Source organism: Rhinolophus ferrumequinum, chromosome 7 (assembly GCF_004115265.2).
Source record: "Rhinolophus ferrumequinum isolate MPI-CBG mRhiFer1 chromosome 7, mRhiFer1_v1.p, whole genome shotgun sequence".
NCBI lineage: Eukaryota > Metazoa > Chordata > Mammalia > Chiroptera > Rhinolophidae > Rhinolophus > Rhinolophus ferrumequinum.
The window spans coordinates 46,343,283-46,368,234 of record NC_046290.1 but is presented as its reverse complement, the minus strand read 5'-3'; the positions used below and the strand labels follow the sequence as shown (position 1 = coordinate 46,368,234).

Below are 24,952 nucleotides of genomic sequence, written 5' to 3'. Positions count from 1 at the left end.
AAATATAATACAATATAATGAAAGGGTAATTATTATCATTCTATGATAAAAAAGTTGACAAATATTTAATCTAAAATCCAGACTCCTCATCATGGCGTATGAGATCTGGCCCCATCTACCTCATCTCAGGTCGTGCGCTCTCTCTCTATCGTTGTGCTCCAGCCACCCTGCCTTCTTTTAGTTCCTTGATGTCTCCCAGCTCTGTCCCACAGTAGGGCCTTGGTGCATGTCTTTTCCGCTGTTCTTTAATTTTTCCATGATTGACTTTTTCTCCATCTTTGGAGAGGCCTGTATCGATAAGTCCACCTAGGTAGGTTCGTCATCCAGCCCTACCATCATGAGTCATTTTCTAAGACTGACCATTTTATGCTCTGCATAGTGTTCTTCACAAGCCCCTTCCAACCCCCCAGAATATAATTCCATGCAGGTAAGAGATTTACTGTTTAGCTCCTCACTGTATCCCTAGCACTGTGCATAGCACTTAGCCATAGCAGGTAGTCAATAAGTATTTATTGAATGAATGAACCTTTGTCTCAGGTGGGCATCCCTATAAAGCTCTGGAATCATCTGTCCACAGCAAAAGAGGGGACTATCATGTTGGAATGATGCCACTCTTGACTGGCAGGGGCTGTGTTGAGGATGCTGAGCCTTGGTAGATCTTGGTAGAACATACTCATTGGCCCACAGAGGTTGAGGTGAAAAAGACTAATGGGAAATGCAATCAGAAAATGTCAAAGTGGAAGTTGGGCATTTATAAGCTATACACTTGGTAATGCTCTTCATATACCCATTTCCTATATCCTACTTATCAGCTGGATTCATCTCTATGTTGCCCCAGGGACCACTGAAATCTGAGTGACTTGGTGTAATGCTGAAGGAGTGGGAACTATTTTGCAGCCTGAACTTGACATTTGGCGTTTAGAGTTATCTTTGTCTGGAATCAGTTGGATTGTAAGTGAGAGAAACCTATATAGAGAATTTAGTAAAATGAATAACAAGCAGTCTCACAGGCATTCAGAACTAGAAAACCAGCATCATCTAGCCATAGGGGTCTGGACTAGGAAATAAAGAACTGGGGCTCCTCCCTCCTTTTCTTGCCTTGGGTCTCTGCCTTGGCTCTGTTCTCCCACCTCTCTCCACTGCTTCCTGTGGTTGACCACCTCATGACTTCAACTGGCCGAAGGACTGACTCCAGCTCTGACTCCATATGACCTTTGGTCTATCACCATCCATCAACAGGCTGACTCCGTCTCTCTGTCTCCAAATGTAAATGCTCTTGGGAGGAGGATTGGCTCAGTTGGTCTACAAATTGATTCCCCATTGGGTGAGGTGTCAGTCCCTGGTCCAAACGTCTCAGGCCAGATCGCTGAGTCAAAGAAGCAGCTGCAGGAGGGTTGGGGAGAGAGAGGGAGGGAGAGGGAAGTGGATCAAATAAAGCAAATTCTCTTGAATGGAACTCTTGCACCATCTCTCACCTCTAGTTGTATTGTTAAAACCAGTCTCGGTGATGTCAGAAGACAGTAAAAATACCATTACCATCATTTAAGAACAGTTCCTAAATACCTATTGCCCAGTTTTAATAAGTCCAATGAAATCTTAGTTGAAAACGTTAACTGAAATTTACTAAGGCAATATAATATTCTTTATGATTCAAGTAGGTCCCTCTAACTTTTTAAAGCTTCTTTAAGATTATTTACCCTAACATATCTTGAAACTCCCTGAATGACTCAAATGGAAACAGGTCAAGTAACATTTCATTTGCCATTTTTTGGTCTGAATTTTTAAATGAAATATATTGCATTTTTATATATATTTGTTCAGAACACATATAGATTATACAGTTTTGTAGAAATAACCAAAACCTTAGTGATTAATTCTGGCATTGAGTTTTTATAAGTCTGTTTCTTAAAAATCACCTTCAAAAAGAAGGAAGTCATGCATCAAGTTAAACCAAAGAGACACCACAGAGAGGGAGCTACAAAACAAAAAGGTGTCATAATTTCTGCTTCCTTCATAATACATTCACAGGCAAAATAAAGAAAATGATCAAGAAGGAAGACTTTGGTCTGGAAGGCTAAATAGTGAAATGGCAGTGTGCTTCGCCTGACTTGAAATGAAATCTCAAAAGTCTATAGAGAGGCACCTGTCCCAGCGCTCATGCACTTCTGTGAGCGGGAACCATGAGGGAGTGTCCTGAACAGTAAATGGCAGCATACTCTCGTCACTAAGCAACTCCTGGAAACGCACCATCAATCACTGTACCACCCTCTTGAGACAGTTCTAATACTTGGCGGAAGGAGGAAATAAATGAAACAGAGAAGAATGTGGGCTGGTAGACACAGGCTTTGGAGTTACGCAGGAGGTTTAAACCCCAGTTTCGCTGCTTGTAATTTGGATAAGTCACTTAACCCCTAAGTTTGTTTATCTGTAAGTAAGGATGATAATACCCACCTTGTAAATTTGTGAGGATTGAATTTATAGCTATATGTCACCTTATACATAGGAGGTACTCAATAAATGGTAATTATTACTACTACTATGAAAAGGAAAACCCAAAGGTAGGTCCATCAGGTCCTAGTCTTGTTTATATTAAAACCATTTGGATAATAGCTTCTCTCAGGCTTCCAGGTGGTTATATGCCTGTGCCAAGCTTCTTCAATCCCAATCCATGTCTCTGAGTCTTCTTTAATCCCAGTCCCCTCCTGCCTCTGAGACTTCTTCACTTCCACCCAGTGAGCCCCTTGATCTAAATGCCTTTCCACCTGCCCACCTAGCATCTCCTGAGATGCAGCCCAAGCTACACATCTAATGGTGTCCTGGTAGCCTAGCTCTCCAAAAAGAGCCCCAGAGTTGTAGAATTTGCCAACTTCTATGCTGTAAATACTCCCACCCTGGTTGATTTCAAACTACCAAATATTTAACAACTGGCTAACAAAATTCCTGAATATTCTCTTTAAGTTTGGGCTGTGCATAATGACTTCCTTCCAAAGAGTACAATGTGGGAGAGGGGGAGAATAACTTTACAGAGGGGAAAACTGACAAGCACGAGCTCAGCAAGGTGATCAAGGTCAACATCAATAGTGACAAACCATGTTGATTGAATGTACCCTTGATATGATGTGATGAAAATTGCACTTTAACTCTGTGGTCGTCTTCCAAAAAAAACTTAAAACCCCAGTCTAATCATGAGGAAAAAAACTGAGAGAAATTCTGACCAATGCTCTTCAAAATTGTTGAGGTCATCAAAACCAAGTAAAGTCTAAAACAACTGTCATAACCAAGAGGAGCCTAAGGAGAAATGACAACTAAATGTAATATGGTATCCTGAATGGGATCCTGGAATAGAAAAAGGACATTAGGTAAAAACTAAGGAAATCTGAATAGAGTATGGACTTTGTTTAATAATGATATATCAATATTGGTTCATTAATTGTAACAAATGTACCACACTAATATGAAATATCTGTAATAGGGGAAACTAGATGCAGAGTGCATAGAACTCTCTGTACTATCTTTGCAATTTTTCTGTATATCTAAGCCTGTTCTAAAATAAAAATGTTTATGATTTTTAAAATATTTAACAGTTGGAACTCATAGGCCATTACCCCACCGTATCCCCTGAGTTCAACTGAGCCTTCGGTCCTACCAGAGTGTGAGATGGGGAGCAGACCCTGGGAGCAAAGCACAAGTTTTACTCAGCTGTGTAGCTCCAGAGCTCCTGACAACTGAAGGCAGAGAGTAAGTCAGGGGTGTCCAAACTGCGGCCCGCGATCCATTGTTAATTGGCCCACAGCAAATTCCAAAAATATATTTAGTTTACTTAAATAAACCAGGTGAGGCAATACGTACTTCACCTCGAGTGAGTGTCCTGGCTGTTTGTGTATTTTACCACATATGGCTCTTGGTGAAAACCGTTGAAAAAAGTCTGGACACCCCTGGAGTAAGTGCTCTAAGTGTTGAATCATGACTCTAAACTGAAAGACACCTGGGAATAATTCACCAAGAACATTCAAAGTAGCTCTCTTTCCCTCTCTTCCCATCTGGTTTCTGACCAAGTATCTGGTACTATAGCATAGGAACTAATAACACGGCTTCTAAGTAAAATGCCTGGTGAAAGCCCAGCTCTGCTGCTTCCTAGCTGTGTGGTCTTGAGCAAGTTGTGTAATTTCTCTGCACCTTGGTTTCTTTGTCTATAAAATAGAAGTGATGATGATATCTTTATCATAGTTTTTAGGAAGACTAAATGAGTGAACCCATATAAAGGGCTTAGGATAGCGTTTGGCACGTGGTGCAGCCTCTACGAGAGTTGGCTCTTATTATTCCATTGCTGCCTTCCACATCCCTTCCTGAGCTGAAAAGGTTTTGCCCAAGTGAATTACCTGCTTTGAGCTCTTGGCTCAGCTTCAGCTTGCCTTAGTTCCAGCTAACTCCTTTGTACTAAGCCTGGTATCCTGACTTCTCCTCTGTTAATATATAGGCTCTGGGCATTCTCTTCTAGACGGCTCTGAACCTGCAATCTGCCAACCCTTCTATTTTAGTTTGAAATCGCTGTGAGGCCTGAATTAGTGAGAACTGTCACACAAATATGTCTCCGTTTACTCATGAACTCAAATATTTAGATTCTAAAGGAAGTGTAACTTTTTATTTGCTGTCTCTCTTTTTAGCCACTTTTGGAGGAGTGGGAGGAGGGTAAAGAACCTCACAGAAGAATGGCATCCCAAAGAAATAGCTTTAGGAGCTGAGATGAGCCAGAAATTCAATATATTTAGGGCTCCCTTGTGAAAACACAAAAACAAAAATAAAAATGCCTCCCGCTGCTTCAACATCTCTATTCCATTGATGCCCCCCACCATTTTCTTAAAAAAAAAAAAAAAACACAAATGGAAAAAGCCAAGTGTTGATGACAGTCACTGGGGGGGAGGGCAGGGGGGTAGAGTATGTCCCAGTATAAAAGAGGCATGCTCTGGCACAAAAGAGGAACTCTCTCTTGACTGACAAGTTCTTAAAAACAAAAAACCACAAGTAAATGCTGGGGTGTGTGTGTGCTCTCTCAGGCTCTGGAGTAGGTGGGAGGGGTCTCCACAAGAGTCTGGATTTGATTTGCAGGATTATGAATTGTCTTGAATGTTTTGAGAAAAGTTTGAGGATTTGGTGGATATTTGAGAATTAGGAGTTTTATTTGAGGGACATTTAAGGATTAAGAGTTGGTTATTTGGGAAACATTTAGGGCAGATTTTGTCCTTAGCTACTTTCACGACTCTTTGTTTCCAGGAAGTTTGAAGTTCTTTAAAAGAGAAATTTGCTCCTCGGGTTCAGGAGTGATGATGAGTGTGGTCTTAACTACAAAGAAATGAAAAAGACAAAAATCTCAAACATTGCTTGACGTTCTTGCACTAGATGGCCATACCTTCCACTCCAAAATTTTAAAATTCTATATATTGCATAAGTTTTGTAACATCATACTAACTTTTGCACTACCGTGTTTCCCTGAAAAATAAGACCTAACCAGAAAATAAGCCCTAATATGATATTTTAGGAGGACATCCCCTGAACATAAGCCCTAATGCGTCTTTTGGAGCAAAACTTAATATAAGACCCGATCTTATTTTTGGGGAAACATGATACATGGGACACTGTTTTTTCTTTAAAAAAAAAATGTTTTTTACTAATTTAATAAATATAATTGGTATCTCATTTTAGTCTTAACTTCTTCGATTACTAAGGAGGCTCTACGTCTTTCTATATGTGTATTTCTTTTCATGTGAATTGTTCATGTTGTTTCACATAAATATGTTGGAGTTTTAAGGGTTTTTTTTCCTTAGCAATTCATGAATCCTCTTATTTTTTTTATTAATTTATTTTTAATTTATTGGGGTGACAATTGTTAGTAAAATTACATAGATTTCAGGTGTGAATGAATCCTCTTATTTTTTTTTATTACGGAGTATTTCAGACATCGAGAAAAGTTAGAACTCCTTTAAAAACTTTCTGAATCCCAACTCCCACCCACTCTTCCAGCAATAACCACTTACAGTATATCTTTCCTTTCCACATTTTAATATTTTTAGTCTTTTGTCATCATACATGTACACACACAGAGTATATTGATTCGTAAGTTTTAAAATAATAAACAGCATTCTGCAACTTGTTCTTTTTAAACTCAATATTATATTGCTGAGATTTACCCGTTTTGACAAACTGTAAGATCTAGTTCATTCATTTTAATGGCTAAATTGAATTCCACAGTATGAATATATTGTAAGTTATTTTTCCACTCTGAGGGAATTCTTTATATAATTACGTATCTTAACTATTTCTGGTTGGGAGATTGTGTGTGTGTGTGTGTGTGTGTGTGTGTGTGTGTGTGTGTGTGTATGTTACAGATGTACTTCCCATGTCTTCTTATTGTAATTATTTTGTTTATGTAGAAGTGTAAACTTTTTTATAGAGTTAAATTCATTGATTTCTTTTCTCTGTGATTTCTTCTGTTGCTTCCAAGCATATAGTGTGTTCACTACTCCAAAGAGCTAAGAAGTATTCTTTCACATTTTCTTTATTTTTCTGTGATTTTTCTTTCTTTTTAGTTTAATTCTTTAGTTCCACTTAAAACTGGTGGTGGTGGGGGGGTGATATGATGGGAACACATACATAATTCCCCCCAATATAATAATCAGTTGTCCCAACAGGGTTTATTAAAGTCTACTTTTCTTTAAAAAAGAAACATCTTTATCACATATTAGATTCTTATGTATGATAAGATTTATTTCAGGGCTTTCTATGCTATTGTATTGATATCTATGTTTAGTGTTACTTCAATATGGAGATCTTATTTTAAACTATATTTTCAGAGTGGACAACCCCCATTACTCCTATGTATCAAAATATTCTTTGCTATTCATTCCCATTTATATTTCTTAGCAATCCTATTAAAATTTCATAGAGTTTCAAGGAGAATTGTGTTGGACTTTTTTACTTGAATTATGTGAAAACTACACATTAATTTTGGGAGAATTGACATTATCCTCTGTTTACTCTTCACTCCAATGAAGTTTCCAGTTAATTCCTTTGTCTTTTTATGCAGTCATCTACCAAAAATATTTTTGACTGATTATTTGAAATATGTATTCATCTTTTTGTATCCAAAATGATATTTAATGTTACTGAGGCCAGTTTTGTTCTGGATTTTCAAGTGAACATGTCAAATGTATCTTTGCATAATTTTGGATACTAGCATCCTTCTTTTCTGTTGTCCTTTAATTTTTTTATGTGAACCTCTATGAAGATGATCATATTCTTAGTGACTCATTAATATACATTTATATCACTATATTTAATATATTTCTCTATAATATCCTTGAATTTTGGGATAAATATGATGTTTCATATAGTATTCTTTGTATTCAACATGTAATGTTTAATTCTGCTTCCCAAATGTTTGCATTTTCAAAATGTCCAGTTTTTGCTTGTTTATATTTATTGGCATAAGAATTATTTGCTTCATCCAACAACCTGGGTAGCATTGTATACATGTGGAGAGACATGAGTCAGTGTGACAGTGCAGCTTCCTTCTGCCAGAGTGACTTGTCTATTGGTGAATTTAGGGTAGAGCAGGCCTCCTGCCCTCCTCTGGGGAGCCAGCCTGCCCACAGAGAACCTGCTTTCTGATCTACACTCTCGGCCACACATTTTACAGTGCAAGCTCCATGTGGGGAGCACGTGGTAATTCAGTGCTGCCTGTGGCAGAGGGCATGGATCATTCTCTTTCTAGGGTTTAATTCTAAAAGATCTATGATTGGCACACCTCCAAGCCACATCCTCCAATACAACATTTATTAGCAATAAAGCTATTATTTTGACTTCAATCTATATAATTTCCTTGCCTATCTCTTCATTCTTGGGGATTCCAATACACACTGAGATGACGCTTCAAATCGTCTGAACTCATGGATCCTTGAGTTCCTCTCTGCCGGTGATCTTGTCCTCTACCTATGGACTCCCATCACTGGAACCCTCCACAGTCTCCATTTCATGCATCCCCTCTTTAACCACCACCTCCTCATATCTTTCCAGATCATTCTTTCTGATACTCTGAATTCAACAAACCCTTTGACTTACCAAGACCTTCATTCCACTGAGCCTGCCACCTTTTTCATTGCTTCTCATGCCCTGATATTCTTCTCTCTTCCCACCTTACCCAGCTGAAATTCCTCAGTGCCGCTGCCCCTTTCTCCTTAGTTCTACTCACTTGGCAAAATCATGATCCTACTTAAAGCCAATTTTCCACCTACACTGAGCCTGCAAAAGAAACACACACAGCCAATGTGACTGGCTCATTTTAAGTTCCGGATCACGAACCTCAAGTGAGCCCTGAATGCTCCCTGGCAGACAAACTATATTTCCTAATCCATTTGTCTCCTACTCTCATACTTGACTATTTTGTAACTTTTCTTTTCCCATATTTCCAACACCTCTTTGCACATCCTCACTCACTGAAGACCTTGCTTTCCAGCTCAGTGAGAAAACTGAAGCAATCAGAAGAGAATTTGCCCAAATTCCTGCTATGAACTTTGCCCTCCGCCCAGCCTTGGGCCCTGTCTTTTTCCCTGTTACTATAAATGAACTCTCCATGCTCCCATCTGAAGTCAGTCTCTCCATTTTGACACTGGTATTGTTTCCTCTTACTTACCTAAGGGCTAGCTAGTGAAGGACATCTCTCCCACAATTGCTCCCAGCCGCCTTCTCTTTTTCTCTTCCCAACCATCATTTCTATTAACATGTAAACATATGGTTATTTCTTTCATCTTGAAAGAAACTTTCTCTTGACCGCACCTACCCTATGAGCTCCACCCAGTTTCTCTGCTTATTTTTATGGCAAAGTTCCTTGAAAGTGCTGTCTACACCCACTCCAGATCCTTTCCTTCCATTCTCTTTGAAATGGAGATTTCCACCATGTTTTTCACGTGTCCCACTCCATGGAAAATACCCTCTTCAAGTATTTCAAATTGCTAAATTCAATGGACTTGTACTTGATCTCTCAGCAGCGTTTCAAAACAATCACTGCCTTTTCCTTGATACCCTTTCTTCACTTGTCTTCCAAGATATTTCACTCTCTCGGTTTCCTCCTATGTCACTGTTCACTCCTCAGTCTCCTTAACTGGTTCTTCCTCTTCTCCCTCACTTCTTGATGTTGGAGTGCCACCAGCGCTCAGCCCTTTATCCTTTTCTTCTCTCTATCTATGCTCATTCCTTCATTGTTCTAGTTAGTCACATGGCTTTACATGCCATCAATAGGCAACAATTGCCAAATTTCTATTTTCAGATTACACCTTCCCCCTGTGTCCCAAACTCACATATCCAGCTGCCTAGTAGACATCTCCACTTGGATATCCAATAGAAATCTCAAACTTAACATGTCCGAAACTGAAATTCTGACCTTCTCCCACCAACCTATCCCACCTCAGTTTTGCTCATCTCAATTGTTAGATGTCATCTTCCTAGTAACTCAACCCTACAAACTTACAGTCTAAAACTCTTTTTCTCCTATTTTCCACCTCTAATCCATCAGGAAATTCTGTTGGCTATACTTCAAAATGTAACTAAAATCTGACCACTTATCACTACTTCTGCTACCGCCTGCTCTGAGCTCCTACCTCTCACCTGAACTTCCGTAATAGCCTCCTGACTCATCTTCCTGCATCATCTTTAACTCTTCTGCAGTCCAGAAATCCTTAAAAAGTCAGTCAGGTTCTGTGCTTCCTCTACTGAGACCTCCACAGGCCCACAAGGCAGAAGGCTTATAACATCCACACACACACCCTCCCCAACACCTCACTTCCCCTTCATCTCTGACCTCATCTTCAACCCCACTCCTCCTCCATCATTCCACTGCAGCCATCAGTCTACCCACTGTTCCTGGAATAGCCAGGCCTCTACCTGAGAGCTTTTGCTATCGCTGTTTCCTCTGCCTGTAATGCTCTTTTCCAGATATCCACGTGGGTAATGCCCTTACTTCAAGTTTTTGCCAAAGTATCATCTTCTCAAACAGGTCTTCTCTATCAAAAATTGCAAGCAACCCCCACCACCAATGTCACACTATTAATCACCATACCCTGCTTTATTGTTTTGTGAGCTTTATTGAGATATAATTCACATACCATGCGATTCACTCCTGGAAAGTATACAATTCAATGATGTTTAGTACATCCACAGAGTTGTGCAACCATCACTGCAATCAATTTTAGAACATTTTCATCACCCCCAAAAGAAACCCTGTACCCCCTACAGTCATTCTCCATTTCCTCCAAAATTCCCCTCCCCAAACTTCTGGCAACTACTAATCTATTTTTTGTCTCTATGGATTTGCCTATTCTGGACATTTTATATATATAAATGGAGTCATACAATATGTGGTCCTTTGTGACTGACTTCTTTCACTTAGGAGTATTAAATTTTCAAGGTTCATCCATGTTGTAGCTGGTATTACTACTGCATTTCTTTTTACGCTAGAATAATATTCCTTTGTATGGATATACCATATTTTGTTTATCCATTCATCAGTTGATGGATATTTAGATTGTTTCCCCTTTTGGCTATTATGAATAATGCTTTTTATGAATATTTGTTTACAAGTTTTTGTGTGAACATATATTTTCATTTTTCTTGGTTATATATCTAGGAATAGAACTGCTGGGTCATATGGTAACTCCATGTTCAACCTTTTGAGTAATTGCCAGACTATTTTCCAAAGCAGCTACACCATTTTACATTTCCACCCATGATGCATAAAGTTTTCAAATTCCTCCATATCCCCTCCAACACATTTTATAGTCTATCGTTTTATACTTGCTTTATTTTTACAATAGCACTTATCACTTATTTATTTATTAATATTTCTTAAGTTTTTTTATAAGTCTGTCTCCCCACCACAATGTAAACTCTACAAAGGCAGGAATGTTTGCCTTTTTTCATTTATTTTGTTCACTGTTAAGAGTGCCTACAACGTAGGATGCACTCAGTAAATATTTGTAAATTGGAATGGAATTTCAGTATAACAGATAATAAAACCAGGCAACAGTGTGAAAAAGGGAAGTATAATTGAGTCTCAGGTATCAAGTCAGAGTCAAAAATTTAAATAAAATATTACCAATGAATAGATTAAGCTTACAAACACCATGTGTAGATAGACAATATAAGCTAAAAAAGACAAAAGTAGCTACATATTAGCCAGCTAGTGGGAGACTACCAAAGATGCCACAGCAACATAAAACGAAAAGTCAAAACTAAATTTTGCATCCTACAGGGCCCATAGCTCATTTACTATGAAAGAAGCAGAAAAACAAATCAAGGAACCAGTTGATCCTTCAGGAAACCAGCAGACCAAATGGGGCCAACTTGGCACCAAGTTTTGTTATAACTTGGGCAGGCTCATGGGCAGGCTTCTGCACAGGCACACTGGGTCTCAGCAAAGCTAGAGTGGGAAGGAAAAAGTAAACAGGAAGGGGAGAACAGGGTGGAGAACTAAACAGCCTAGAGGCTTTATGCACTGCAGAATTCTAGTGAACACAGGCAGCAGCTCGTATGCCATGGGGTCCAACCCAGTGTAGGGTGTGGATATTGAGTCAGGTAGTCAGCTCTCCCAATAACCAGTCCATTCCCAGCAGGGCCCCAGATAGTGGCCAAGGTACAAAGAACAAGACCCTGTTCTACATATCACCGGGGTTCCTGGCAGAAAACAGTTAAATAGATGGAGGGCAGGGTCCCAGTCCAAGTGATAGGGGGCAAGTATGCGATGAGGGATGAAGATCTGGAGGGCCAAGAAATCTTGCTGTGGGAATCGACCGATATAGTGCAGTGTGTGTGATATATGGGGGAGGAGGAGGAGGTGACAGGGGACACGGTTTCACATATTTGGAACTTGTGTGTGTTTTATTCTTTTGTAATACTTTGTGTTTTTTTTTTTCCAAAGGGAGATGTCGATCTACTCCCTGTAGGACTTTTTCAGCCCGCATCTAAATTTTGTATTCCCCATTCCACCCTTGCAGGGCCCAGCAGAGTACCCAATAAGCTTTTGTCATTTATAAGTTAGACCCAGTCCCTGAATAAAGAGACTTTCCACAGTGCAGAATGGTCATCCATGCAGTCCTCCCAACACTTGCTTTCTTCCTTTGGGCTGCCCAGATGGCCCCCAGGGCAGGACCGTGAGATTCCCGGGACATCTGAACTCTGCCGTAGCACCGTTTAACCCCTAAGGCTACCTCTCTGAGTGTGCTGACCTTTGGGGGGCGGAGGGGGAGAGCAAGAAAACCACCCTTCCTTTACTCCTTGTTATCCCACCCTGTCACCTCCGTTTTCTACAAAACACATGTACGTTTGGGGAAAAAAAAAAGTCTTTCATCTGGGATGTGTTTTCTTTACCAGAGCAAGTGTGTGTGAGGGAGCGTAGGTGGGGAAAGGGGTACCAACGTGCCCAGCAGCGGGAGCACCTACAAAAACAATCTTCACATGGTGAGGCACCGAGGGAAAATCTTACTAAGGAAAGTGGCTTGCAATTCCGGGGAAGGCTTGGCGGCTCACCGTGGGCAGTCCTGGCCAGCGGTAGGAGGCGGAGGGATGAAGGGAAAAGCGATGGAGAGCGGGGGAAGGGCAAGAGGAGGGGGAGGGGGCGGTCCCGAGCAATTCAATGGCGCTTTGATTTAACAACTCGAAGCCCTTTGAAAACATTTTGCCAAGAAAAGCTTGCCATCAACACGTATAATCTCTTATCAGAGGCCCCAGAAAGCCCGGGCCCCGGGGTTAATTCCCCCATCGCAATGAGTTTGAATCAGCTCTAAACCCGCAGTGACATGAAAGCGCCCGAGCCTCGGGCCGCACAGAACCCACTGCGATCCGCGGACCGGGGAGGATTACGGGGCCTGCTCCGCGGCGAGCTCGCCGGCGGGACGGGCAGGCTCAAAAGAAAAAGAATAATTAGGGATAATTGCTTGTGTCCAAACACAAGCATTAAGGCCCCCTGTTCCCCTTTGGGACTTTGTGAGCCAGAATGAAAGAGACACCCCCTGTTTTGACAGCTGGACCAGCGGCCTGGATCCGTGACTGAGGGAGGAAGCGCTCCCGGCTGCTGGGAAAGCGGCGGAGCCAGGACGCGGGTGGGCTAGGAGTCCTGGGCCCAATGCCGACCGAGTCCACGCGCGGGGCCACGCTGGCGGGCTCAGCCCTCTCGGAGCTTGGACAAAAGCGAGTTGTCTCCTCGCCCAGCGCCTGCGGCCTCGGAAGCCGGCTGCAGAACAGGGGCCTGCGGCGGGGTTGGGGCAGGCGAGGCCCGCGCCCTGCGCTCCGCGGCGGTTTGGCGGAAGGTGGCGCACGGACCTGACACCTGAGCCGCCTGAGGCGTCGGGTGCAACAGAGCTCCGGTCATTACACTACTCAAGTTTGCACACCGAGCCTCATGTGGTCTCTTCAGCCCTACGAAAGCTCACCAACAGGAATATCCCACCTCGCTGGGTGTGGGGCGGCCTGCGCCACGTTTGCAGACACCCGAGTCCCAGGGTGGTCCCTGCCACATCCGGCTGGGCCCTTGAAGTTGAGGCCAGCATAGGAGGCCTCCCTTCGTGGCTTGGAAGTGACAGGGGAATTAAATGGAACTACGAAAACGTGTTTAATGCACACCCGCTGCATCAGGGCTCGCCAGCGTGGCCCACAGTCTTGAGAATAGCTTGATGTTGGGGTTTGGGGCCAGTGCTTTCTGGAGAAGAGATTGCACAGGCCTCAGCCAGCAACCTCCGGAGCCTGAACGTTCGGAGAGGTTGGCTAGTTTGCTCTGCGTAATCCAGTAAGCCACAGTGCCAGAGCAGGCCAAGCCAGGCCTGGAGGGATCCTTGAAGCAATGGGGTGAGGATGGGAGCAGAAGGTGGCAGTGCCAGCGGATGCCAGCTCCTAGGGCAAGGGGAGGGGAGGGGAAAAGGTGGAGAAGGGAGAGAACCTGACGGAAATATGGTCTTCGAGACCACCCAGAACACCTGGACCACCCAGGCCGAGGCCTGGAACTGCGAACCCTGAGCCCTGCGTAGCCAACCCGCTAGAAAGCCCGGGAGAGGGAAGTGGATCTTCCAGAAGGCTGGTTTTCCAGAGTATTGCCAACTGGGGTCTTTCGATGGTGGCTGGCGGAGTCCACACCCGCGCCACCGCCAGATGCCGGACCTGAGCTCCTGCTTCCAAATACAGATCATATGCCGGGCTGGAGCAAGAGTGGGGAAGCGGCGCCGCGGACACGCAGACATGAGTGATTAATTAAAGGGAAACCACATCCGACAAGAAAAGAGTTTTCTGAAAGGACCGAGTCCGAGAGGAGCTCCTGACCCCTACAGCTGTAGCCCAGACGGATCCGCCAGCTGCTGAGCCCTCCCCACGCAGCAGAGGACACGCGCTGGGGTCTGCTGGCCAAGCAGAGGGAAGGCGCGGCTTGTGAAAACCGTGTGCTTTAAATAAAGCTCAAGGTTAAAAGTTTCCCGGTTGGCCTGGGACGAGGGAAGTGGCTGGGAGGATTTCTGGGCTCCCAGCTCGCTGGTTGGCTGCAGCCACCGGGGTACTCCACAGTTGACGTTAGATATAGCATCCGCCCCGCATAAATCGCTGAAATTCACCGGAGTTCTGAGTCCATACCGCAGAAACCCAGGTTAGTAAGCCAGGCAAAGCCAGCTTGGGTCCACCAGACGTAACCGTGCTGGAGCCAAAGATTTAAGATGGAAAGGTTCAGATCCAGGCAAAATGCACACTTACCCACATTTTTCTTTCATCCCACCCGTATGGTTTTGAGGAAAACCAATGAAAGCAACACTGTCCACAAATAGAGGACGAACGTTACTTGCTGAATATCTGTTTATTCTCATTTGACTTCTAATTACCAATGTTTATTAAAATGCCCTTAGCCTGTTGAAGATTAAATACAAAATAAAGTTTATAACTGTAAGTAGATTTTTAAATTTTTGTAATTGTAGGCTTCCGATACAGGCTTTTCTTGGCCAGAGAATAGTTGGGGAAAGGCATTGAGTTTCACTGCGATATAAAGATTACCTATCCCATCTCCCTCCTGTAAGTATAAAAGTCAGAAAATTTAAAAACCTGCGTTTGCCAAGTACAGAACTGTTTCCTTGCATAGAAATGGGTGATGCTATCTGAATTGCAGATAGCAATTAGGCCTTTTCAAGTAAGGCCCCAGATTTAGGGGCAATCAGAGCTTTATTTATTTGTTCTGGGGTGGGAGGACGTTCTGATGATAGCAAGGGAGACCTTCCTGCTCCTTTCTCCTGATTCCGAAATCCTTCTCCGCTCTCCAGCTGCTTAATCAGCCTGCCCTAAAGAGGAGACTTTGGTTTGGGGTTTTGTTTTGTTTTGTTTTTGAGATTTCATATTGCATGTATTTCATCACGCCACACTGGTTTCAACAACATGTAAAAACCATGAAATTTAATACTCAATTTCAGAACGTTGGCCAAGAGATGAAATTATACCAAGAAAAAAAAAAGATGCCTAGGAAAATGAGAATTTCCACCGAATCTATACTTCCTCTGAATTGCAACACTTTTGCTTAAGGTGCTGTGTGGGCCTAGTCGCTCGGTGGACTCAAATAGGCAAGACAATCCGAAAAAGGAGGTGTGAAAATGACGTAATAAATCTGACTCTGTGCCCCATAATAGCCTGTTTGGCGTTCCGGAGTTACTCAGAAGTTACGCCTGCCAGCGGAGCCCCAAACAGACTCTTAACCAAAGCGAGAGTTGCAGGAGGAGAGCGGTTCCGGGCCGGAGGCAGTGGCGGGACTGGTGGGCCACCGCTGACAATGAGGCAGGGGGGTGGGGGCTTTAAAATCAAGAACACAGTTCGCAATCCAGAATTGCTAGCGCCCCTCCCAGGGACTTGGAAGGGATAGTGCCAGTCAAGGACCCGGAAGCTTAAGCTTCATGAGTTTTACGATAAATTCGCTTTGGGGTTTTAAAAATATATCTATTTGCCACACGAGTCTTCTTTAGGATGGCCATCAAACCGCTCCGGCCTGAGCGGAAGCCGGCTGGTTCTAAGAGGCGTCGGGTCCGCGTGGACGCGGCACTTGGGGCGATGAGGGCACTGCGCATAATTTACGAATGCCCCGGAAGAGTTTAGGACTTTTTAGGGATTCCCGACCCACCCCCCGGCACCATCTGAAAGTCTGAGTGGGGAGACCTGGGCATAAGCGCCTCCAGCCAGGAGTCCCGGGACTTCGACGGGCCTCCTCCGGTTCTGGCCCGCGGGCTTGTCAGGGGGTTGGGGAGGCCGCGCCCCACAGTCCAGGTCTCCTAGTGCTGGCCAGTACCTGCTGCAAAATTGCTCTTGTGACTCGGGAGCCCCGGCCAGAAGGACACATCAATGTCGCACTTCCAGCAAGCCAGAGAGCGAGGGCCTGCTCCCGCCTCCCGCTGGGTAGGCGCCGGCACCGCTGGCTTACCTACCCCGCGGAGGGCGCGCGTCTCCGGGTTCACGCGGCACGGTTGGCCCTGGCGTTGGGGGAGCGGGCAACAAACTAGATCTTTCCTGGGATAGGAAGCCCCCCCAACCGTTCCAAACCAAGCCTGGTACACAGGCCACGCAAGCCCTGCCAGGAACTGGACGCCCAAGGAGATTGCTGGCTGCAGCCCACCCCAGCCAAATGGTGTGAGTTCCAGTAGTAAAGCAAATCTCAACCTTCAAGGGTTAGCGGATGTACTCAAAGTTCGTATGGAAAAGGCAAAAGATTCTATCCACCTTCGAGTCTCTCTTTTCCTGGAAAGAGCTGCAGGTACCCTAGCCTTCATAGCTGCCTGCCCTACTACAGCAACTAAACATTTGTTTTGTGGGATATGTTAGCATAAATGACAATAAAAGTTATAATTTAAAAAATACAGATATTTTTACCACTGTCCCTATGCACATTATGTGCAAGAGTGTGTGTATATGTGTATATAGATAGATCCATATATATTTGCTACAGGATATACGTGGACTTAACTCTGCATTCTAAAACTGCACAAATACAGTCCTGTATCCCATGACATATGGCAAGCTTGAGCATGCTGGTCTTCTCAAAGGCCAATTAAAATACTATTTTCTTTTAGTTTTTATTAAGCATTTCCAAAACCGGAACAAAGTGCATTTTTAGAATGAAGCCACTCTACATGTGACAAGATGACATGCATACATTGAATTTACTATGGAATGTTTAAAATTCATTTCTCTCTCTAAGGTATCCTGACTTCAGGGCATGGGGGTTTCTCTTCTTGGAGGGGCGTTTAGTCAGAGTCAGTTCTTGGCTCCCAGAACAGTGTCTGATGCTGTAAAACACTAACTCTGGACAGATTTACACAGAACAGAAGCTTTAATTTCACCCTTCAAATTCCAGCCAAACAGCTTTGGGGATTTTTCTATGTTCCAGACCCCCTGAATGTTTTTCCAGGTTTTATGGTTGAGCCGTAGTCTACGGCAGCTCAACCAAAATCACGACATTATTAGACACAGCAATGAGATGTGTCATTTTTTATTGTGTTCACATTGTGGAACAAAGACATTTTATGTTAAAGATGCAACTCATGTAACATTGATGAAACAGCACATGCATATATGACAAAAATTTGGAGATGGGTTTTATGTGTAAAAAAGATATAGGGTTTTTTTGTAGTCCTTCACTTGAAACTGTCCTGACACAGTTGTTTTATTTTTTTAAAACAAGGTTTTTATAAAGACAAAAAAATAAAGAAGTTATTCAAGACCATTTTCTCCAGACACTATCTGAATGAAACTGATTTCTTCCCACTGAGACAAGCATGGATTTTCTTCTGACTTTAAAACAAATGATTACTATTTACACTGGTAGAAAGACCACTCAGAAAGCTGCCTTCCTCTACTGCTAATGAAAATTATATTGCAGTTCCCCCAGATAAAACCCGGAATGCTTTAGCTGAACTGCCAGGTCGATCACCATTAATAAATAGTATGTAAGTGCTATTTTAGAATATAGGAAGCTTCTGTGGCAGGCCCTGGTTGCACACGGTTATACTCTCCCTAGATGCTTATAACTTACCACAAATACAATTCAGGACATACATTGTGAGAAAAATGCAACTCAAGTCCATATGTACATTCTGCCAAATCAAAGAAATTTGCATTGTTGGCATTAGGACAGAGAATAGACTGAAAATAATTCTCTCTGATGCTAAACCCATTCATAGCTGCTGAAATAAAATTAAGGGTATTCTTTACGCACATAAATTTAGTCACATGTATATGAAGCTTGGTGCAACCATGACATGTACTAGCATTTCTGCAGGGCTCCCTCCAAAGCACTCTAGAAGCCTAAAATAGTTAAGGTGTCCTGATACATCTCCTTTCCCTACAGGCCCTGCTTGTGGAGAATAGTGGAAAGTACAATGTACTGACTAAACAAATATTTAACTTGTTCCACGTCCAAGGCAAATCAGCTTTCAGGCCAACATGTGGGCTCCAGCTCAGGGCTGGAGACATGGACTCAGGTTGGGCCTGGGGGGGTGAATGATGTGTGTGGTCATTGTCAGAGGCTCTGGCTGAGTTGAGCAGACTCTGGGTTACCCACCTTTCTAAGGACTATGGAGAGACTGAGCTCTGCTTATTCCAGAACCCATCACAGGTTAGAGCTCTCTGAGATGGGCCCAACATGACAGATCTAGATTCAGAATTTAAGTACTTATTAATCCGATTTCCTTTAGTTCCTATGATTTGTTGATTCGGCGTTCCCCAGATTTAGCACTGTGCCTGGCACATGGAAAGCACTTGCTGATAAATCACTTAAATCGTTTAAGTTCCTAGCGAAGAAGATTCTCTTAGGGTCTTTGGGTCTTCAGGTGTCTGCAGAGCATGTGTGGTATGCTACAGTAGTCACTTGCCACATGTGGCTACAAATGCTTGGAATGTGCTAGTCCAAATTGATATGTGCTGTAAGTATAAAATACATACTGGACTTGAAGACTTAGAATAAAAAAGAATGTAAAATATCTCATTAATAATTTAGTATTAATTATATGTTAAATAATACTTTAGATATATTGGCGTAATTAACATATATTTGTGGTAGGCCACCTATAAGATGACCCCCAATGACCTGAGCGTTTTGGTATTCATGTCCATATGTAATTCCCTCCCCTGGAATATAGGCTGGACTTCATGGCTCAATTCTAACAGAATAGGGCAGCAGTGATGGGAGGTAACTTCCAAGATTAGATTATTAAAAGATGCAGCTTCTTTCCTGAGTGTTCCTTCTCTCCCTCATTAGCTTGCTCTCTATCTCTATCTCTATCTCTATCTCTATCTCTATCTCTATCTCTATCTCTATCTCTTAGAGCCCAGCCACAGGCAAAGAACAGGCTCTCCTGCTGAAGATGCCAAGTGGAGAACAGAGGCCCTGCAGGATGAGAAGTCATGTGGAGAAGAACTGAGACAACTCAGCCAACAGCCAGCACTAACTATCAGCCATGTGAGTGACCTTTTTGGAAGCAGATCCTCCTGCCCTAATCAATGCTTCACATGATAGAGCCATACTGATAGCTTGAATGCAAACTCAGGGGAAACCCTGAGCCAAACCATCCAGCTATGTGGCTCATGCATGCTGCCCCAGAACAACTGTGAAATAATAAACGTGTGTCTTAAGCTAAGTTTTGGGATAATTTGTTACTCAGCAATAAATAACTAATGCACTATAATTACAATGAATTTCACTTGCCACTTTTTACTTTTTAAAATGTGGCTACTAGAAAATTTTAAATTACATGTGTAGTTTACATTATATTTTTATTGGACAGCATTAGTCTCTGAGGCTCAAATGGGGCAAAAGTGCTTCAGGTTTAATTCGGGACTCTGGGGAATCCCAAATTTTGGTACAGAAAACCAAGAAATAGTTAGGTATAAATCTAACAAAATATGTTCTAATCTATAATCCCTTGGCTAAACCAATTTCTAATATTAACACATTAAACAGCTGTAGATTGAGAGTCAGGAGTTACTCCATTCCCAATTTAGCCCCTAGTTAACTGGAAACCATTCCCAGAGAGACCACTTTCCTTCTTGCTACCAAGGAGTAACGGTGACATCGATGATAGCTAGTTCAGTGGTTCTTGTGATAATGAGTCCAACATTAGCAGCTCCACTCGTCCAAAATGGTCTTTTAGCAAACTGTAATGAGTACATCAGGGTGAGGAGTGGACAACCTGAGACCCAGGGCGTTCTTCAGCACCACCGATTGCTCCCACGAGCCTCTGGGACCCTCCACAGCCTGTTCTAGAATTCTTGCATCTCTGTTCTTCACCACTCCTGACATTTAGAACCCCAGAAAACTTGTTTTCATTTAGGAGTTTTGTAGCTAAACTTGAAGTTGGGAAGAAATAAAGGACTTAGCTTTCTATTTGTATTTGCAGAACCACAGAGACATAAGGTGATAATTAGAAAAATATTTTAGAAAATCATACTTTCTATTGGATTTTATTTTTCCAGTACAGTGACAAGTTCTCATAAGTTTCTAATGGCTAAACATGTAAAAGTTTCCATCTTTTGACCAGAAGGCCACTGAGTTGAGTCTCCTTCACTCTGGCTATTTACAGATAATCATGGAATAGGACCATGTTACAATAAAGAACACTGTGTATTTTTTTCTGCATTTAATGAAGAAATTCTCTTCCTTATGTCTTAAATACAGTTTATCTTGACAGCATGATTGCAGATGTAATACATGGCACTTCAAAGGGGGATGACCTCTACAGTAATATTTTGACCAAAAGTAGATTGTCTACTAAAAGGTTATCATTGATAGTTTCAATCACTTAAAAGTGACCCTTGATAAATGTTGCTGCAAATGTTCCAGCTTTGCACTTATGGGGTGATTAAGTAATTTCAGGCACTGCTACATAGACCATCATTCATAAGTGTTAGTGGGTAGTGGCTGCTCTGAAATTTTGCATAAAAAAGTGAAACATGTTGTAAATATAAATTAGCATTACTTTGGCTCATAGCGTTTGTCGTTTCACTATATTTATTTCTATTAGGTCTTTAATTTTCAAATATTTTAGTAGATTTTAGATTTTCCTTTCGAGATGTGTTTTAGAAAGCTCTTGTGAAACTATAGAGGTAATCCTACGAGGCAGTAACAAAGTGATGCCACTTATATCGAGACAAATCACAGCTTTGTATGAAGTGACAATTTTAATTCTAGATTTTGACTTTCAGTTTTCTAAAACTACATAATTTTTTCCCTAAATAAAATCATTAGTATTTTTCTAGGTACACAATATAAGAAAATCAACCATTTCAGATGATAAAAAAGCTTTTCCAAGTTTTCAAAATAATGAGATTAAAGTCGTGTGCATGCTATTATGTTTCCATAGGCACTAACTCCAGACGTTGCTCCACAGAACTAAGCAAATTGGTTTTCAGAACATACTCAACATATGCTTCTGATAACTTTCGGAAACACGTAGTGAACGGCACAATATGTTAGAGTATGCTTATGTAAATTAATGTCCAAAAAGTGACCGTTCTTAGTTTCTCATTTTGTCTCATTTTTAAAAACTTTTTTTTTTTTTTTTTTTTGCTTTAGCAGTATTTACTATTAAGCAATATTCCCCCAAATCTTGGAGAACTTTTTTTTTCCACAATTGCAGGCACAACATAATTTTTTTTTAAATAAAGAAAGCATTATTTTACCAGTAAAATTCTATTACTTTCTTGATTTCCCTTATAAAGGTTTAGAACATGGAATTTTGTATAGTCCGCTCTTAAAATCCAGTCAAACTATTTTCAGGCTATCACTTCCTCTTTAATCCTCCGCCTCATTCCTTCTCCTGGTGTCATCTTGAATCCTTCCCCAGCCACACACAATTTCATTATTCTTCATTCTCTAGAGCTCTCTCTCTCTGAGGTGGATCCTCTGCCTTTGGTGATCTGCAACACCAGCAGACCTATTCCAGTTCCTGAACTTTAGACTAATCCAGCCACTGAGGAATAATTCTATTCCTTCCTCCATTCTCCACATCCTTCCGCTCCCACATCACACTCAGCAACAAGATAGTATGCTCTCTCTTCTTCTCCTCCTTGCTGATACCCAAGAGGACTCCCCAAGGGGCATGTCAGATAAACCCGGATTCAGCAAAAGAAATTGCTCGCAGGCCAAAGAGGAACAGGGAGGACGTACATTAATGTTATAAACAAGGAAGAGTCAATGATATGAAGCCTTAAGTGTGTGCAGGATGCTTCCAATTGTCTTTGTAAAGTCCTACCTGCCATTCCCCAAACGCCCCAAGGCATTAGCACGTCATTTGCTGTTATCAGCCATGCAAATATTTTTCTAATTCCCATTTCAAATTCCACCTCACAAACAGGTGCCTTTTTTGTGCACTCCAGATAGAATACATGTGTGGCTCTTCCTCTGTTGTTGCTTTGAGAAGGTGATGAAGAGCTTAAGGGACTATCAGGCCAGGCCATCCCCGGGTAATTGGCCATGAGCCTCTGTGTGGATCCAGACCCTCCCTTTGTTTGAGATTCGGCATGTGACTCCTGCAGATGACTGACAAGGGCAGACTTGTAACAACATTATTTCAGGAGGATAATGACCAGCCATCATAAATTCCTTTTTTAATAGTTTATTGCAGGTTGCAGGCTATTGACAATGACTTTATTTTACAGCACAAAGGAAGATAGTTCCCTGTTGCTGCTAGTCTCTAAAACTACTTGAAGACTTTTTAGTACCCTCAGAGAAAACCTAGCCTTTCATGAAATGAATCATAAATAGTTGGGTGAAGACAACCACTGTTAAGTAGGAAGAGAGGGGAAGACAAGAGAAAAAGAAATATCTGTTTGAAATACAAAGGAAATGCTCTGGGGGACGCTACCAGGCAAATAAAAATTTCAACCCATCAGGGGTAACCTTCTACATCTTACTTTCCTGGGTGATAAATGAAATGTAACAACAACAACAGGAACAAAAATCTAAAAGCCTTAACCATAACTATGTAGAGAAATTTAAATGAGTTAGGAAGTAGCTCATTCCAAGATTTGAATGAGGAGCTCTGGGTTTCATTTCATTTCTTACTCTGTTGGCGGCACATCACTTCCTTACAGTGAAAATGAGACATCACAACTTTGATCGAAAATCTCCTATTTTGTTAGGATTTCTACATCTTGACTTCAAATGATGCGGCAAGAGATCTTTACCACTGTCAGTTCTTGTAGTTTCAGACCACACACCAATACCTGTGCTCTAAATGGCCATCATGAAATAGAAAATAATTCTATGGATGTTTAGTTAGAGGAGAGAGTTTATAAGAGTGTGTGCATCTATCTTTCTATCTTTCTTTTCCTTTAAAAATGGAAAAAGAAATTTAGTGGAAAAATACATAAGCCCTAAAACATATTTTTAAAAAGCAATTCTTATAAAACATGCAGAGTTAAAACCATGCAAGTCAGGTACATATGTGACTAATCATATTTTTGATATATCTCTCTGCCTAATCATTAACTTTAAATGCCATATAAGAATTTGTAATCCACAGTAAATTATTTCATAGAAATAATTTAAGAGGGCTGCTGACTAATGTGAAACATTCTAGTTTCCACCAGCAGTTGGCTGCCAAAAGTTGTAAAAAAAAAAAAAAGAGTCCCAGATATAAGTTGACATAAATTATAGTGAATATAAATCTCTAATGATCAAGTGGTGGTTAGAGATTATTGCATTTAGAAGACAGGGAAAAAACATATTAAACACCATGAAGTCTTTCCAAGTTCCATTTTACATATTAGGAAACTGGATTTTTAAAAATCTCCTTAAAGCCTTTTAACTTCTTTGTTTAATGCCCTATACTCAATGTTTTACATTTCAAAATATATTGTAAGAGAGTTTATTGAACATGGAAAATAAAGGGGAAATCATATTTTAATTACCAGAGAGACTGCCTAAGCCTTATTTTTAAAAATGTAAAGTAGAAAATTTAGCTGTTAAACTAAAGTTAGCTTTTAACTTTTTCAAATGTTTCTCTCAGGGTATTCTTTTTACAGCAGAAATCAGAAGAACTCAAAGTGATAATGGTCCAAATAACAGCTGTAAGGGGCTCTCCACCCCCTTTCAAATTCTTGGTTTTCTGCAAAGCTGAAAACATTTGAGTGGAAATAATGTTCAGATTATAAAAAAGCAGCAGCACATGAGTGAAATCAGACAGAATTGGCCTGACTGAGGGTTAGAAACCAGAAACAGTGACATGCAGCCACTCCAATGGCAGCATTATTCAGGTAGAAATCCATAATTAGCTGACTTCTTTTTGAGTTTAAAGGATTACTATAAAATGCAAGAGGAAAAAATAATAAGTCTGGTTGCGAAAATTAATTCCCTTTCCAAATCGTCATCCTTTCCTTTAAGATGTGGCTCCAAAGGAAGACAATTACGTCAAAGAAGGTTAGGAGCCTAATTCTGAACACAGCCTTTTAAGCACATTCTAGAGGCCTACTAGACATCATGTAAACTGTAGACAACAGCGTTTCTACCACCCCAGTACTTAACATCTGTACACCAGCTTCTTGGGAGCAGAAATGGAGACATATGCATTTTAACATATTCCACGAATATAGTCACAGGGGAAAAGCTACCTTTCACCATATATGGCCATCATGCAACTCTATCCAAGAACTTGATGCTGACATTTATGTAATATCTCTACTCCCTCTCTCCCCAGGTTGGCAGAAGTTTAAGGAAATACTTTGGGAGGCCCCTGCAAAGCCAGTCTTCTAAGATATGAATGGTGCTGATGGAAAAAGTTGGAATGCTTTTTCAAGCATGAATTGGACTATCACCATGTGGGGTATGTCAGAGAATTTTTTATCATTCTTTCTAAAAATATCTATAGATATAAAAATTTATAGTTATTATATATACTCAACATTT

The 24,952-nt window shown here is 41.5% G+C and overlaps 1 long non-coding RNA gene across 1 annotated transcript in view; it reads left to right on the top strand.

The window, feature by feature from the left end:
• The window catches only part of LOC117024487 (uncharacterized), an 84,945-nt gene that overhangs the window by 21,616 nt on the left and 38,377 nt on the right, over positions 1-24,952 (top strand). Inside the window, exons 2-3 of the long non-coding RNA XR_004423463.1 lie at positions 19,374-19,507; positions 24,744-24,869. This is a non-coding gene — a long non-coding RNA (uncharacterized LOC117024487). The remainder of the gene's footprint in view (positions 1-19,373; positions 19,508-24,743; positions 24,870-24,952) is intronic.